This window comes from Suricata suricatta, chromosome 3 (assembly GCF_006229205.1).
Source record: "Suricata suricatta isolate VVHF042 chromosome 3, meerkat_22Aug2017_6uvM2_HiC, whole genome shotgun sequence".
Taxonomy (NCBI): Eukaryota; Metazoa; Chordata; class Mammalia; order Carnivora; family Herpestidae; genus Suricata; species Suricata suricatta.
In genome coordinates this window covers 77,376,385-77,390,619 of record NC_043702.1, presented here as the reverse complement: position 1 = coordinate 77,390,619, position 14,235 = coordinate 77,376,385, and the positions used below count along the sequence as shown (strand labels likewise).

At 38.6% G+C, this 14,235-nt stretch overlaps 1 long non-coding RNA gene across 2 annotated transcripts in view; it reads left to right on the top strand.

Moving 5' to 3' along the window:
- The window catches only part of LOC115287826, a 48,296-nt gene extending 41,947 nt beyond the window's left edge, over positions 1–6,349 (top strand). For both annotated transcript variants that reach the window (XR_003906676.1, XR_003906675.1), the window contains exon 3: positions 6,116–6,349. This is a non-coding gene — a long non-coding RNA (uncharacterized LOC115287826). The remainder of the gene's footprint in view (positions 1–6,115) is intronic.
- Positions 6,350–14,235: the final 7,886 nt, after the last annotated feature.

The following is a 14,235-nucleotide window of genomic DNA, read 5'->3' as shown; positions in this document are numbered from 1 at the left end:
TTCTGTTATGAAAAACACTACCTGAAGGGAAAATTAGTTTCAAACAGTTAAGAGTGAAAAATATGATGAATAAAGGCTTGAAAGTCTGTGAAGGAACACCAAGACCTTCACACACACACACACACACACACACACACACACACACACACAAATGGTAATCACTGGAACTTGAATAAAATTGCTAATTAAGGCCAAGTCAATTTAGTTTTCTTCTGGTAAAGTTAATTATATACTGATATTACAGAAAATCACTTACAAAGTATCTTGATTTCAGAAAGCAGGTGACAGCATCTCAAGTTATACTTATAGATGAGGGACAAACATATACGGTTGACCCTTGAACAATGTGAGGGTAGAACCAACCACCTGCACAGTAAAATATTCATATATAACTTCTGTATAACTCCCCCAAAACTTAACTATTAATAGCCTACTGATAATAGGAAGCCTTACTGGTAACATAAATTATTGATTAATACATCTTTTATATGTTTATATATATATATATATATTATATTCTTAGGATAAAGCAAACTAGAGAAATATTACGAACATCATAATGAGGAAGAGAAAATACATGTACAGTACTGTACAGTATTTTTTTAAAAATCTGTGCATAAGTGGATTCATACAGTTCAAACTCATATTGTTCAGGATCAACTATAAATTGGAAGACTAATTCTGGTAATAATAGAGTGGGTAATTCAACTAACACTCCTGCTCAAAATTACTTGCAAAGCTGAACTAAATATTTTTTTAAATTTCTTATAGGACATTGGGGACTTAACCAAATAGTAAAGAATTATTGGCATAAAATCTGGCAGAAAACTGATGCCCAGAGGACGTGAAGTTAGGATTTTGGAGTTGTTTTCCCCCTAAGTATACTTGCCAATTCAATGGGAGTAGCTGAAAGCCTAAAAGACTTGATAGTCCATTTTTGACAACATGAATGGACCTTGAGGGCATTATCCCAAATGAAATAAATCAGACAGAGAATGACAAATACTGTATAATATCACATATATGTGTTATTGAAAAAAGCTAAACTCATAAAGAGAGACTTGAATGGTGATTACTAGGGGCTGGAGTAGGGGATAGAGTAGATGTTGGTCAAAGGGCACAAACTTGCAGTTATAAGATGAATACAGTCTGGAGATGTTGCTTAATGAATAGACCTTAAATGTTCTCACCAGAGAAGAGAAATGGTAATATGACCAAATGGAAATATTAACTAATGCTATAGTGAGTGCTAATTATTTTGCAACATATAAAAGTATCAAATCAACACATTGTATACCTTAAACTATATGTCAATTATATCTCAATAAAGCTGGGGTAGGGGAGACTTCATAGTGCTTTTGAATATCTCACTAAACTAGTTAGGAATTAGTATGGTCACATTAGGGAGTCCTAATAAAAGCCTTTCACATACAGTTGGAATCATGAACTTTGAGAGACCCTAGAATTAAGGTAAATTGCAAGCACATATATGCTACGGGGGGCCACAGGACAATTCTGAACCACTGCTAGTCTTAAAATTGATAAAATCAGACCTGGCAGGATGAAATGTAACGTTCCTTGGACCTCAAATTATTTCTATGAACATTTTTTTGCTAACAAAATGAGTAGCAACAAACCAAAGTAACCAGGCATAGAAGGAAACAAGCCAACATGTGTGGACATTAATAGAAACAAACAGAAACACAACTATAGAACCTCAGGGGCTCCAGATCATGGAGTCATCAGATATAGACGTTTTCTTACTATATTAAGGGATACAGGGCACCTGGGTGGCTCAGTTGGTTAAGCATCTGACTTCCACTCAGGTCATGATCTTGCTGTTCCCGAGTTCGAGCCCTGCATTGGGCTCTGTGCTGAGAGTTCAGAGCCTGGATCCTGCTTCAGATTCTGTGTTTCCCTCTCTCTCTCCCCCTCCCCTGTTTATGCTCTGTCCCTCAGTCTCAAAAATAAAATAAACATTAGAAAAATTTAAAAAGGTATATAAAGACATTAAAATTTCAATAATGATCTGAAAACTAAAAAGAGAACCAGTTTATAATTGTAACACTGAAAAACAAAATTACTATTTTTGTATACTAATTTTATATATTTTGTACTAATTTTGGAAATTAGAGAGAAAGAGAAATCCAGAATGAGGCATAGAGTGATAAAAGAATGGAAAACAGATTAATGGGTATGAGACATACAGACATATTGAAAAGATATAGTAAGTGTTTATCAAAGCCCTATAAGGAGAGAAGAGAAAGAATAGGATAGAATCAGCAAGTAAAGAAATAATGACTATGAATTTTCCAAAACTGAAGAGAGACATGAAGAAATTCGTAAAACTTGAAGCAAAAAGATAAATAGAAATCTACATCTATACAGATCAAAGCAAAGTTGCTGAGAACGAAAAACAATGATAAAGTCTTGAAAGTTTCAAAAGCAAAAACCAGATTTCTTGAAAGAGCAAAAATTTGACTAACAGCTGACTGCTTTCCATGTTAATTCAAGAAAATAAAAAAAAATTCCAACATGATTTTCTTGTTTGTTACTGTTTTTGAAACACTGGCATTTCTGAAAAACTGATTCTGAAATTTGTATGGCAACACAAAGAAGAAAAAGCTGTGAAGTTTTGTTCTCAAGTGTCAAGTCTTGTTATAAAGCTACAGTAACTAAAACACTGATCTTGAAAATAAGGTGAGTAGACAAGGAGAAGACTGAAGAGATTAGAAGAGAAGTCTCTCTCGTTCATGGATTCTGGATGTAGGAAAAAGAGTGACCTTAGGGCAGTGAGAAAGTGTGGCTTCCTGGGAACACCGGTCATCCATGTAGATAAATGGATGTTGCCCCCCTTCCTTTATACTGCACACACACACACAAAAAAAAAAAACCTTATTTCTAGAGTCATTTGAGATCTACATGTAAAAGGTAAGATAAATTTTTTGCAAAGTAAAAGAAGAGATTATCTTCATGACCTGGGTAGGGAAAGGATGTTACAAAAAGAGAAAAATTGATAAACTATATTACAATTAAGAACTTCTATTCACTAAAAGATACCACAAGGAGAATAACAACACAAGCTATATGTAAAGGAAGCCAGGATATGATTCCATTCATATAAGCTTCAAATAACAAGCAAAGTTAAACTCTTGTGCTTAAAGGTATGTACTAATGTTATAAAACTATAAAGCAAAGCAGTAGCTTCCATAAAAATCAGAACAGTTCCTCTCTCTGGTGTTGGGAGCTGAGGAGGGTTATGATTAGGTAGTGTCCAGGAGAGGAGTTTCTATTCGTGATTTGGGGAGAAATTACACAGTTGTTTACTTTGTGACAATATGTTAAACTGGATGTTACTGGGAGAGGCACTTTTCAGGATGCATTTTATATTTCATGATATAAAATCTTCAAGACAACAGAAACGTGTGGACTGGCTGAATGACCCTAAGAAAACAGAACGAATCAGTAGATTGATATCCACTTACAGGAGTCTGGCTGTTCTCCGTTCTCTATTCTTAATCTGAAACTGCCAGTGCTTTCGTTTATGATTTAAATGACGATGAAGGAGGCATGTTTATGAAATTTTCAGAAATGTAAAACCAAGACATATGATGGAATCAAGATTTGAAATGCTCTTGACAAACTTGTAGTTCTACACCAGACCAATAAGAGCAAATGTATCAGGACTGCGTGGGCATAGCACACTGAACGCTGGCTGTTGGTGGTGGGGCAGAGAAGGCCCCAGGGCTCTGCTGCCAAGAAGTGTGTCACAAGGTCCCTGTGGAAGTGTCACACCAGGTGCCATGAGTTGCTCTGGCTTGGGGACTCCCGTGAACAAGTAGCTCTAGCATTCACCGGGCAGTTGAAACACGGACCCAACTGCAGGAACGTGGAGAACAGTTAACTCTCAGAGTCAATCAGCAAAGGGAACACAGAGCCTTCAGGACTGAAAACAAAAGAGCAACAATAATCCTATTATCCAGCAAAACAGGCCACCAGACTTTAGAGGATGGCAAAGGCCGGTAATACAAAATGGCTCTTTGAGCAGTCTCCCAAATAATGGCTCTCTGAGAACTGTAATATATCCTGACTCAGGGCCCAGACCTTTCACTGCAGTTATCAGGGGACAGAGAAAAGGAACAAGAGCAGAGGCGGCTACCTCCACCAGCCTTGCAATCATGAGTGGAGAATATAAGACTATGTAATAAAGTGTTTATAGTTCTCACTACACATCCAAAGTCCCACCATTCTTGTCAAATCCTCCAGCCATACCCATAAAGTCTTGACTTGAACTCTGCGGGGTGTTGTTAAATACAGATACTAGAACTTAACCGATGGATGCAGGCAATACTCTTCACTCGTGTGAGCAAGATGAATTAAGCAGCACTGTTTCAAGAATTCTGCCAACAGTCCTAAATCCTTTCTGGCTGCAGTCAAGGGTGTTCATAAATCAGTTACACCAGCACAGCGTAGGTAAGAACCAGCCTAAAGACCTAACTGCTGTGTTGCTTGTCTGAATCCAAACTCTTGCAAAACCGGGACTGTGTCTGTCCTGACTCTTCCTGAATCTCCAGAGCTGAACCCAAAGTACCACTAGTAATTACTGATGAAGGAGAGAGGCAATGCCGGCAGGCGGCAGGCAGAAAGGAAAGGAAAATCAGATAAAAAGTCCTACAATTGATGACTGGCCATACCTTCAGTGTAAGACAACAGCACACTGGGCAACATGAAACATGTTAGACTTTAGCAACAGTGGCTTGGAGTCTAGATGAAGGGAGGGAGAAGTTTGAGTCCACACTACTGAGACCACATCTGCAGCTTTGGGTTCAAAATACAGTGGCCACTTTTATTTATTTTTTTTCACAGAGAATTATTGCATTTATTTTTTTATAATAGTTTATTGTCAAATTGGTTTCCATATAACACCCAGTGCTTCTCCCCACAAGTGTCCCCCCTCCATGACCACCACCTCTTTGCCCCCTCTCCTTCTTCCTTCAGCCCTCGGTTCATTTTCGATATTCAATAGTCTCTCATGATTTGTGTCCCTTTCTCTCCCCAGCTTTCTTTCCTCCTTCCCCTCCCTATGGTCCTCTGTTAGGTTTCTCCTGTTAGGCCTATGAGTACAAACATATGGTATCTGTCCTTCTCTGCCTGACTTATTTCACTCAGCATGACACCCTCGAGGTCCATCCACTTTGCTACAAATCAGTGGCCACTTTTAAAAAGCACATTAAGAGGGCTGGCTGGGTGGCTCAGTGGGTTGAGCATCTGACTATTGATTTCAGCTTAGCTTTTGACCCAAGGGTAGTGGGGTCGAGCCCTACTTTCGGTTTGGCACTAAGTGTGAAGTCTGCTTTAAAAAAAATAAGCACATTAAGAAAGTTAACTTTAGGGATAGTGATCTAAGTGATGAGAGACATGTAAGCCAAGGCTCATGAGCAATTGAAGGAACCAGAGCTATGGAGAGGTGAGGACACAGAACAACCACACTTCCATACTGGAAGAGAAGGGTGTCATACAGGAGGTGCGTCACGTCACCTGTCAGAGCTGTGCCAAAATATCGATGCCTCAGCCTACCTCTCACCCACTGAATCCAGACCGCCCAGGAGGGCACCTGGGCATCTGAGCTCCTGAAATCACTCTGATGCAAAGCTGATGTTGAGAACTAGCAGTGTAGACCTATTCTGCTTGTCTCGTTGAAACTCTTAGGACTGATATATAGAAATTATATGGAATGTTTGTATAAACTTTAAAAAGGAGGAATAGTTAATTTGGTAATAATGCATATTCTGCAATAGAATATCTGAGTTGGAAACAAGGTTGTTTTTGAGAATCCTTGGAAGTATTCAAGAAAGCCTAATAAGAACAATAACACCTTCCAAGGACCCGGCTGACACTATCTCCGTCCGCGTGGGCATCCACTATAGAAACCTGAAGTCCTTTTCAAGATTAAGGTTTTTGAGGGGAAATGCAGAATCGCCTTACTTCTCCAGAAGTCAGACTTCCAGCGACCTTTGGCTTTCAGGATGTAGGCGTCCAGATCTTTATTGCAAAATTTAGCAGTAACAGATAATCAAGCTTATCAAATCCTTGTTTCTTTTCCGACTTCCAACAGATGAGGAGTAAATTCGAAGTAAGGATGAGAAGTCTGTTGGGAGCCACACATAATGACAGCGGCAAGAGTGGGCAGAGGGAGAAAAGAGAAAAATGTACAAAGCAATTGGAAATCTATTGCATGCCCAGTGCATCCCACAGTGCCCAAAATGATGACTCTGAGCCACCTGCCAGTGTCTGACATACGGTGGTCCAATATCCCAATATGAGATGACAATTTTCACAGAATAGCAGAATTTTGGGAAAAGACCCACTGGCAAACTTTGTTTCAGTCTTTTCTTTTTTCTTTTTAGTAAAATATAATATTCATGTGGAAAAGTGTTATATCAAAAGGATATAGCTCACTACGTTAAAACACACACACACAGACACCCACACCCACTCCCACACGCAACACTCACCATGTAACCAGCAACCAGCATCCAGATTAAAAAAAAAAATCAAAGAAACAAAAAGCCCTAGAACGAAGCTCACTTCACGCAGGCGAAGGGCCCCCTCTGTCCAATCTTTACTCCTGACCCTCCCAGAGAAAGTTGCCATTCTTTCACCTGCACTGGCTTTGCTCCTCATCTATGTAAACTGGTAAGGGATGTGCTCTGCTGATATTTTGTGTCTGAATTCTTTTGTTAAATGTTATGTTTTTTAAGTAATGGCTCCTGGGAAGGGACAATGACTTGTCATCGGAATAACAACAAAGCAAGGAACACTAGAAGCCACAGCTCTTCATCTCTGAACCAAAGTACTTTCACTTTATCTTGGAGGAAGTTTTTCTTCTATCAGACAGTCTTAAAAACATATTTTCTCATTAAATAAGGTTTCACCTATATGAACAACCCAAACCCTCAAGACACAAAAACAATAAAATTAAACACCGACATAAGTAATGTATTATCATACATAAAACAAGTAGCCCGAACGTCAAATTTTGTCTGTTTACTTTCACGTACAGTCCAGATGTAGATAAATTATGGTTTTGAAGAATGATGATTTTGTCTTGCTTTCCTCTCTGCCTCCACAAAATTGATTTTATCTAATTTGTCCATTTTCAAAAAGTAAGTTTTCCTCATAAACATATGACCTTGATAACTAATTTTCATCTTTGCCCAGACTAGTGTTAGGACCAATGGGGTGGCAAAAATGGATGAGAAAGCAAACAAAAAATTGGTAAATTGACTCCAGACTGCTAAGGCCTTGCTTGGTCTTTGCCTCAAAGATAAAGTATGCCCTCCTGAACGTGAGGGTGACGTCAGCCCTCATACCCTTGTGGTGCCTCACCTGTTGGGTGGTCCTCTTGGTCGCGGTCTAAAAGCTCAGTTTTACTTTAGTGCTCCTATTGCTTCAAAATCCAGATATTTTTCACCCATTATTTTGGACAACCTAAAATCCCTGACAGATGTTAACACTCTAAGGTGTACATGAGAATCAATTTGTTTATAAAAAGAAAAGAATCCCTAAATGGCATGCATACTTAGAAATTCTTAAAATGCTTAAAGAGAAATGCTTGAATTGATAATGTTCTGTTTTGCCTGGTGTTTCTTTGACCTGGTAGGAGAATATTGGCAAATGTGCTGTCCTGCAGTGTTCTTTTTTAGGTTTGTGATTATCTTTTTACTATTATTTCTTTTTATCTGTCCCGATTCAACGCTGTGCTGAGTACAAACTACAAAATTTGTTACTCATCGACTTTAATTTGACACGCATTATGCTGCACAATAAAACGCAATGAAAAATAATGTTCTAAGTCTAACAAGACAAGTTGAGTATAGTAACTTTGAGTAAGGTCTATAAAAAAAATCTCTAAGTCTTTTTCCCCCTAAAAAGTTAGAACATGAGAAAGAACGAAAATTGATCACATAAAGTGTAAAAAGAGTAACTTTAGCACTCAACAGGCAGTTGGATAACATCAAGGAAAAGAGCCAGTCTAGTTGTAGAAATAAGCAAGTGGGAAGGACAGATGTAGAAAAAATATCATCTCCATTTTCAGCTCTAAGGTCTCATGTGAAGACAATTAAAAAGAAAATTATTTGTTAGTTGCAGTTAACCCTTTCCTGATCCCATGTCTAAACTCACACTTTATAATTATGAAAGGGTGTAGATAAACATGAAATTTGTAGATGTATATTTTTATGAATCACTCTGAATCACTCTTTTGTATGAAACATTTATTTGAAAGGCATTTAAATTGAAGCTTTTGAAATCTGTTTTAAGAAACAGTTAACCTTTCGCCAAAGATTTAAAATTAATTTCACTTGGCTATTTGTCTTTCAAGACCCCATTGTGACCTCAGGATTCCCAAACTTTCTACTGCAACATGACAGGGTCTGTAAAATTATCTCAAGGGTTTCACAAAATTCTTCAATCTGGATTGATTTCAATTTTTTTTTTAAGTTGAAACTTCATCTTTCAAGTGTGGGAACGTTTTTAGGCTGAGCAACACCGAGTTACTTAAACAGTGGGTTTTAACCATGTAACAAGGTTTTTCTTTTTGACTCATGGACAATACCCAGTTTAGAAAGTGGCATGTGGCTGAGGCAGGAGAATCTGTGTCAGCCCAACTGGAATGGTGGCATCAAGGGACAGTGCTCAGGAAGTCCCCCATGTGGGTCCCAGGAATGATGCTATTTGCAGTTCAGAGGACACTTTGCTATGAAAGTGTTTCATTGCTTACCAGTAGCACTCTGTGTATGTGTGTGCGATGCACATTATTTTGCTGTGGTTTGATTTCCTCCTCTCTAAAATGGTGACAGAAACTGCCGTGAGTGTTCCTTGTATTCAAAAACCCAGGCTTTTGAAAACCAGCGGGGGGATCTACAGTGGACAGCAGGGCTTGGGAAAATGGAGAAAAAGAAAACTGAGCAAATATTCCTCATCTCACATCTTTCCAGAGCTGGCAACGGTCATTCCCAATCCTGTCTGAGCTCCCTTTCCCATGATCACCACTTCTGATGTTGGATCATGACTCAAGAAGAACGCAGCAGGAGTGAATAATTGATAAGACCGAGGGTGAAGAAGAAAAGTGCACCTAAATCTTCTAAAAGCAAAACTGGAGCATGATTTTCCTAATTTCCTAGTCCTCTGTTCCTGAGTTACTGTTGAAGTCACCCAGAAAAGTGCCAAATATTATGACGGTCCCTAACTCTTACTCAGCAAACAGATAGAAAATCAGGGTGGCATAAAGGGGGAAATAAACATATTAACAGAACTGAATTCCAGATGGGAAAGGATGAAGAAAGGCAAATGGCATTCTGGCTCTCCTTCTCGACTATTCATGCTTTTTCCTCCGGGAGGACAAGGAGGGGTGGCTCCTCCTAGATGCTCCAAGTCAGGGCAGACAATAAAACATCACCACAGTGACAGCCGGTTATTACTTTCCAGCCTGTGACCAAAATGAGACCCCAGTGTGGCAGAATTAAAATTCACAATCTCATCCATGAAAGGATTTTCTGTACCAGGCGTTTTGTGAGAGGTCTTTAAAAAAATAGCCTAATGTGTTAATATTGAAAATAGATGCATGTAATTTGAGAGTGAGGATAAAACGCCATGTGTATTAAATTAATAATGTTTCATTACTCACCCATCACAGAGTCATTATTTTAAATAACCATATTTCATTTCAGTGGACAGAGTGTAAATGAGTATGTGTTTTTATGTAAAGTGGACCTGCATCATTATTTATTCATGAGTTTTAAAAGGATCATTATTTTTGACAGACAGCTCCTGTCAAAAGATTTATGCATAAGAGCTCATGTTTCCCCACAATAATCATCAATCAATAAACTTTAGAACCTGGTACTTAAAATTCAGTGTTACAGAGATGCACATTTTGCTCTAATTAAACACATGTTTGCATTTGGAAAATAAACTGCAACCTCGGTTCAATTATATATAATCTGAAATATCAATATTACATGTGCAGGGTGAGTCATGGTTTTAGTGTGAGAATGTGCCTTGTTACATTTTAAGTGATTGCTTTGTTTCCGCACACCAGACTCTTTCTCTGTATCCCTGTGGGGCAGGAGGGGAAGCTTACAAGATTTAGCTTTTAACACTGTAATTGGTTATCCGTGACGGTAGTTTTCTGAGCAACGATGCCATCCCTCCCCGCCTCAGACCTTGATTTTAAAGGACCTGGGAGGGCACACACCAGACATTGCAGTAGCATGTCCTTTTCAGGACGGGGCTTGGAAGTCTGGTGGGAAGATGGGACAAGATGATATACAGATAATGGCACATAATTACAAAACAGCAAAACTGTGACTGAGACCAATGACAGGGCTGGATGAAGACGGTGTCTGAATCCCCACGAAGGACCACATGGCAGCGAGCCGCCAGTGTGATGCAGAAACCCGCTGCTCAAAGGAGAATTCACAGTGGTGACACAGCCTTCGCCCCAGAGGAAATAATTGAAAGGCTTGTAAGTCTCCCGGGACCAGCTGGTCCTCCAGGATTTCCATAGACATTCCATTAATGTGCTTTCCCCAAATCACTCTGTCTCCAGATGAACTGATAATGTTCAAGACTGTTATTATCTGAAATGCTCTTTTGAATAATCTCAATCTGAAGGCCTGAATTAAATATACTCTCCTATTTGGCAAAGTACATTTTCATATCTAGATTTCTAGAATTTAGATCATCTGTTATTTTGATACATCTCCACCATCAAACACTAGTATCCATTCTATCATGGTTTGGAATTTGAAAGGGACACATTTATCTCTCCTGCCTTCCCCACGCAGGCACTGGCCACGGTGGTAAAGCCTGGAGCACAGACAGAACCCTCGCGAAGGAGAGCACTTCTAACCTTTGTCTGGGAGATATGCAAATCCTCCTTTCAGGGCCAGTTTTTTTTATCCAGCCACTAAACAGCTAGGCTAATGAACAAAATGTCAGGCCTGTTCTCGATAGGGAGAGGGTGGGCAGAGGGAAAGGCAGCAGGGAAGGGGGAGAGGAGGCAGGTCAGCAGAGAGCAGACTGCTTTGGAACAGCTGGAGGAAATAAATGAATCCTGAAAATGACTGGGACTGATGCCCCAAGAAAATCCACAATAAAGCAGGCTTGTTGAACAATTGCAGAAATCATGGTGCCCTTATATTTTTTATTCAATTAAAACTATCACTTTAAGAGCTGTCCATAGCGTTTTCCTCTCGGAAATAAATGATCAATTTAAGAATGCATTAAAAGGTGAATTCAGTTACTGAAATAAGACTCTCTGGCTGGAATAAGTTGTGGGGAAGAGGTGGAGAAATAGTGAAACTTTTTTTGATGGGAAATGGACCGTTTTGGAGCAATCCTGGGAAATACAGACAGAAAGTCAATTTGGGCTGATGGAGGAGGAATCCGGATGCTGGAGAATCCGACTTTAGGAGAAGGACTTGCCAGTGAGAAGTACTCGGGGTTAGGAATTTCTGACAGACCAGGCGCTCAGTGTTTATTAGTACAAACAATAGATTTTTAAAGGCCTTTGGGGGGAAATGAGCAAAGGAGTCTCCACCACATGTTTGTCTTGCATAGAAGAGGGTGGATGTAGAAGAGGAGATTAAGAGCAAGGTGGGGGAGGGGCAGCAGAACTGAAAGGAGGGGGAACCAAATCATAGAAATTCTGAGAAAGCTTTCTGTGGAGCATAGGATTGTAGTTGTAGGTAGAGTGAGTGGTAGGAACAGAAGCCAATTTTGTTTATTAATTCTTTTTCAATTTAAAAAGACACATTTACTCAACTGATTTGTAGGTAAAACATAATTTGAATGACACAAAATTAAATTTATTTTTATTCTTGCACTTTGGTTCTTTGGCAGTTTTCACTATAAAATATGTTGTTGAGAATTTTATTGTAGTTTATATTTACCAATAAAGTCTGAAGTCATTATAAACTTCTTTCTGGCTAAACTTCCAAGGGGCAGCTTATCATTTTAAGAAACCTGAAAGTTATCAGACATCAGTAGATGCAGACAGAAAGGAAGGAGTCAAGGCTCTGAGCTGCCCATGACACCTAGTAATTTTCCAGATCAGAGGCAAAGGTCTACTCCCCCTTTGTTAGGGGAAAACAATGGAATCTAATGGAGGTATTTAATGTCCAGTTGGGGACGGAACTAGAAAGCCAGGATTTCTGAAAGCCTCAAGAATATAGATTTCTGTTTGTTAATACAAGAAAAGCTTCTATGCTCTGCTTTTTGGTCTGGCAATATGTACTTTATTTTTTTTTTATTTTTAATGTTTTCTTTATTTTTGAGAGGGAGAGAGACAGAGGGGAGGGGGGTCAGAGAGAGAGAGAGAGAGACACAGAGCTGTCAGCACAGAGCCTGATGCGGGGCTTGAACCCATGAATTGTGAGATCATGACCTAAGCCGAAAGTCAGATGCTTAACTGACTGAGACACCAGGCATCCCTGGCAATATGTACTTTAAATTATTTGAGTATTTTATATTAATGTAAAATATGTATGTGCACAGGCACCTTCTGAGGTAGGCCCATAGTTGTTTCTTTGAGTTTGGATTGGTTCGATGTCTTTTTAAAATCTCTTTATGATATTATAAAAAATGCACATATATATTAATAAAATATTATTAATTCCAATATCCATGTGCTAAATTATACCTGGTTGTCATTACTAAGACACTTTCATTTCTGGTCCCAGTATGGTATAATTTCTGTGGTAATTCCACCTGAGAAAGTTTTTTTTAATTTTAAATATAGTTGACATACAGCATAGTTTCAGGTATACAACATAGTGATTTGACAACTCTATACATTACTCAGCGCTCCTCACAATAAATTAGCTACCATCTGTCACCATGCAACATTGTTGCAACGTTATTGACTATCATCTCTATGCTGTTCTTTTCATCTCTGTAACTTGCTTATTTTCTAACTGGGAATTTGGACCTCTTATTCCCCTTCACTTCTTTCATCCAGCTCCCAGCCCCCTCCTATCTGGCAACTACCAGTTTGGTTTCAGTATTTACGAATCTGTTTCTCTTTTTGTTCTACATTTGGGTTGCTTCCATGTCCAGGTATTGTAAATAATGCTGCAAAAAACATTGGGGTGCATGTATCTTTTTAAACTAGTGTTTCAATTTTCTTTGGGCAAATACTCAGTGGTGGAATTCCAGGATCATATGATATTTCTATTTTTAAGGAAACTGCAGACTGTTTTCCACAGTAGCCGCACCAGTTTCCTTTCCCACCAACAGTGCACAAGAGTTCCTTTTTCTGCACATCCCCGCCAACACTTATTATTTGGATACATTTTTTATACAATTATTATTCATAATCCATTCTTCCAATTTCAGTGGCTTTTTAAAAGAATGTTTTAATGTTTATTTACTTTTGATAGAGAGAGAGAATGAGAGAGTGCACAATCAGGGAGGGGCAGGCAGAGAGGGAGACACAGAATCTGAAGCAGGCTTCCAGCACAGAGCCGGATGCAGTCAAACTCTCAAACTGCAAGAGCATGACCTGAGCCAACATCAGATGCTTAACCAACTGAGCCACCAAGGCACCCCAGGTTTAGTGACTTTAAAGTGGAGTGATAAAATAAAAACACTTGTTCAATCTGAGTGTTGCATATAAATGTTTATCTTTTCTTCCCAGTTTTTTATTATCTTTTCTTTTACTCATACCTTATTTGAAAGTAATTCTTTTTAATTTTTTAAATTGAATAAATGAAGAAAATGTAAGTGTGAGCAGTTTTTTGATAAATTTCCCCCATGCCAAAACATCTTTGTAACTGCTACTTAGATTAAGAAATATCGCATTACCAATCTCCCCCAAAGCTCTCCCTTTATACCCTTCAGACACTTTTCTACCATTCTCCCCCAAAATAATCATTACTCTAACTTCTGTCACCATAGTGAATTTTTTCTGTTTTTGACCTTTATTCAAGTAGAATCATACAGAACATGTTTTGTTTCCAATCTTACTTCTTTTGCTCAATTTTATATTTGTGAGATTTCTCCAAGTTCTTAGATTTAAACATAGTTTGTTCATTTTTATTTCTCGGAAGCATTCTATTATATAATTAAACCACAACCGCATTCTGCTAATAATAGATGTTTGTATCACTTTCCACTTTTCTCTATTATCATAGTGCCACTATGTACATTGCGGTACATGTCTTTTGGTGA